The following is a 4630-nucleotide window of genomic DNA, read 5'->3' on the forward strand; positions in this document are numbered from 1 at the left end:
GATTGCACAACTCAGTTTAAAGGCGATTTAATCATTGGTGTGGTGTGGGGGGTGGGGGCAGGGGGCTCTAAGAATGATGTGGTGGTGATTGTACAACTCCCCTTGATATAACTGAATGATTGAACCATTCAATTGTATGGTATGTAAATTATGTGCCAATAATATTTTGGGGAGAATAAAAGAAAAAAGAAAGAAAAAAAGATCAAAGTGGATGTAAGAAAAGACTCTGAAACATGTTCTTAATATTAGAGAAGTTTAGACAAATGGAAGAAACGAAGTAAATGAGTTAAACAGAACACATCACAGGGCAGTTCAAGAAGACAAAGATTATAATGAGATTTACAAAGTCCTAGTGGGGAAAAAAACGAAGAATGGAGACCACTGTGAGCTTATCTGTAACTGAGAGAACTGTGGGGGAAATTCAAGTCTTGCGTTGCCATACTGAAAGAATCTGTGGCCAAAATATTGAATCATGCAGAAAGCATCAAAAGAAGATGTAAAGATGAGAGAGTCACAGTACCAAAAAGAATTAGTCAATGTTCAATCTTTTCAGGATGTAGTATGTGATCAAGAACTGATGGTACTGAAGGAACAACCCCAAGTTGTACTGAAGGTGTTAAGCAAAATCAAGGCTCTAGGAATTGACAGAATACAATGAAAATGTTTCAGCGAACTGATAAAACATTGGAAACACTCACTTATGCCAAGAAATTTGGGAAGTCCATTTCTTGGCCAAGAGATCCATATTTGTACCCATTCCAAAGAAGAGATCAGTATTTCTGCCCATCCCAAAGAATAATGACCCAACAGAATGCATACATTATAAAATAATATCATTGAAACCACATGCAAATAAAAAGTTTCACTGAATATCATTCAACAGTGGCAGCCGTCCATTCACAGGGAGCTGACAGAAATTCAGGCTGCATTCAGAAGAGGACTTGGACCAAGCGACATATTACTGACATCGGATGGAACTTGGTTGAAAGTAGAGAATACTAGAAAGATCTTTCCTTTTGTGTTATTGACTATGCGTAAGCATTCTACTATGTGGATGATAAAAAATTATGGATAGCCTTGGGAAGAATGGAAATTCCAGAGCACTTACTTGTGCTCATGTGGATCCTTTCATGGGATCAAGAAGTCATATGCAACAGAAAAAGGGAATACTGCTTGATTCAAACTTAGAAACAGTGTGTGTCAGAGCTGTATCATCTCATCATATTTATTCAATCTGTATGCTGAGCAAATCATCAGAGAAGCTGGATTATATGAAGAGAAAGGTGAATTCAGGATGGGCGTAAGAATTCTTAACAACCTGTGATATGCAGGTGACACAATTTTGTTTGCTGAAAGTGTGGAGGATTTGAAGCACTTGAGAATAAAGATCAAGGATTACAGCCTTTACTGTGGATTAGAACTTGATGTGAAGAAAGCAAAAATTCTCTCAACTCTACCCATAAATAACATCACAATAGAGAACAGATGAAAGTTGACAACAATTTCATCTTCTATGCATATAAAATGAGTGCACCTGGATGTACCATCAAGAGTTAAAACAGTGGATTGCATTGTGTTAATCTGAAGAAGACTTCTTTAAATTATTGAAGAGCAAGGGTGTTCATTGGATGATTAAAGTGGGCCTGAATTTTCAATCACCTCATATGCATGCAAAAGTTGGTCATTGATTCAAGAAAACGGAAAAAGAATAGGTGCATCTGAATTATCGCGATGGAGAATATTGAAAGTGCAATCGTGTGGGAGACAGAAAGATTTCTCCCAAGTTGTCTTCCCCAAATATATGCCAGATTTACCTGCTTGCTACACATGGTGAATGACTAGACACTTGGAGGTCAACAAAAGTAGGTCAGGGGTTATTCTCCCTAAGGGTTGTCAGCCATCTGGAGCTATCAAACTGTATAGTCTGTCCCACCCGAAGTAGGGACCACTCCTTTCTGATAAGGATAGTAGTAAATTGTTTCCCTGAAGGAGAGCCCAGGGAGGTCAAGGCCACTCAAGGGTGACCACGGTTAGCCCGCCATCATGAATCTAGGGCCTGCCCTTCTTGTCACATATATATCTCTAGTTCTACCCCTTCATATCATGTGTACACCCCTACTTCATCCCCTTTCTGTTATGCCTATCCCCATTGTATATCCCTCTCCTATTGCTTGTATTGCCTATTGTACAGCCCCTTCCGATGCCATGTGTGGTTACCTGTAATCACGCCCCCTAAGTAGTTTTAAGCCTAGGCTAGCAATAAATTTCTCTCCTTCCCTGTACCACCAAGAGGAGCTGAGGTGAGCATGCTACCATGAAATGTGTCTGACTCCATGATTCCGATCTTTCTTCTATCTCTCCTTATTCTCTATGATTTTATTAATATATATATATATATATATATATATACATACATACATACCATACAATTGTGCCTATCAAACCCGTGATTAGTTGTGGAGGGGCTGGCCTTCCCCACAAATGGCACCCAATGTGGGGCAGTAGGAAAAGAACTCTTTTGAGTTGTACCCCATGTAACAATTGTACAGCCTCACCAGAATTTAGAGTGAATCAGAAAATTGTGTGAAGTGAAGATCCAGTGTGGGGATTGGCAGATAAGTAGTGGAAACAGTGAATGAGTATTTTAAAGAGGACAATGGGACAAGGTAAAAGTAAACCTGAAATTTATGGTATCACACTCACCCACTTACTGAAAAGACATGTCATAAAAGTAATAAAGAAAGAGATGCAATGTTTTCCAAACGTGGTAAAAAGGTGTAATCCATGGTTCCCAGAGGAAAGAACTTTTGATCTAGAGACCTAGGAGGAAGTCATTGTAAACTTAAAAAAATCACACAGAAATCAGGAGAATATCTCTGTGGAGACATGGTCTCTGTGGACTTGAGTTAAGATAGTTTTAAAACTTTTGCTGGAGGAAGAGAAAGAGGATTACCAGTGTAGTGAGAAGTCTGTGTCTATGCAAATCTAGAAAAGCAAGCTCAAATCTCTTTAAATGAACATGATTTAGGTGATGAAACTCTAGAAAAATCTGAAGAAGCAGGGACTGATTTGTTATTTAAGGCCTCAGAGTCAAAGCCTCTATGCCCTCGGGGTATTGCAGCCTGAAAAGGATTAAAGGTGATAAAGCACTAGAGGAAGCTAATTCAAAAATCAAAACTGAGGCTACTGAACAATCCCAGGAAGCTCCCTTGCTTTCAAAGGTAGGGAAAGCAAAGAAACAAAATCAGCAGAGTAGTGAGAAGCCTCTGTGATACCCAAACTTAAATCAGGCGAAAAGCAAGCAGAATAAGTATCAGGCCAATGAGAAGATTTTAGACAGAGCTGAGAAAACTAAGCCTGAGTCAGAAGGGGACATCATAGTAAAAGCATCTGCTCCCCTGCTGGAATTTAGTGTAAGAAAGACTAGAGATTGTAAAACAATTAACCAAGCCAGTGCTGGAGGTAGAGAGAATCGCTCCAAAGAAATGCAAACTAAGAGAGTTAACATAGAAGATGAAGTTAGGGAAGTGAACTTTCAAGATAAACCGATTGAGGACACCAGCTCAGGAAACAGAAGCAAAGAGGCAAAGTATTGGAAAGCGCCTTTACTTTCAAGGGTAGAAAGGGGAATTGCAGAAGAAGGAGATTTAGAATTCCAAATGTTTTATCCTATCAGAGTTATTAACTGACAGCCTTATGGGAAACACCCACAAGGAATTCACAGTGCCTTCCCCTTTGAGTTGCTAGAAGATCTCAAGCAGGCAGTCAATGATTATGGACTCTCATTTTGTAATTAGCATGATAAAGTCTTTAGCAGAGTCTGAGTGCTGGACCCCTACCGACTGGAGATCCTTGGCAAAAGTATGTCCTTATTCTTCAGAGTTTTTCCAATATCATATATGGTGGGATTTTACAGCCCATTCACAAGCTTGTAAGAATGCTGAGGATGGGATAGATATAAGAATTCTTCAACTGCTAGGGGACTCAATCACAATTGAGTCACAACTACAGTTTACTGAACAGACAATAGCACAGATACGTGAGGTTTGCCTAAGAGCCTGGGAATAGATATTTCCATCAGGAGAGAGAAGGCCGAGGGACACAGCTATAAGACAGCAGAATGATGAATCCTATGCTGACTTTGTGTCCCATTTGGAAAATTCAATTTCCAAATGTGTAAAAAATGTTCAGGCAGTAAAAGGCTTACTGCATAAACTATCTTATGATTTCTCTAATAAACACTGTAAAAATGCCGTGCGCCCCTACAGGGAACAAGGCATGCTGTTAGATTATCTCAGAATATGCAGGAATGTAGAGACAGATGAATACAAGACCAGCCTCATGGAAGGTGCCTTGGCAAATTATACCAGACCCAAAAGAAAATGCTTTAGCTGCAGAAAGACAGGTCATCTTCAAAGAGTGTAGAGAGCGCAGACCAATCAGCCTGGCCGCAAAGAGCGAGCTGCAGCCTGTGCAAGAGCATGGGCCTGGGCCACCAAGTTTGGGTTTAAAAACCTTGGTTAGCAATACATCTCTCTCGCTCTCCTGCGCTGTACCACCAAGAGGAGCTGAGGTGAGCATGCTACCATGAAATGGGTCTGGCTCCATTATTTCAATCTCTCTTCTATCT

This window comes from Echinops telfairi, unplaced genomic scaffold (assembly GCF_000313985.2).
Source record: "Echinops telfairi isolate 266 unplaced genomic scaffold, ASM31398v2 ScPeMD7_655;HRSCAF=1070, whole genome shotgun sequence".
Classification (NCBI taxonomy): Eukaryota; Metazoa; Chordata; class Mammalia; order Afrosoricida; family Tenrecidae; genus Echinops; species Echinops telfairi.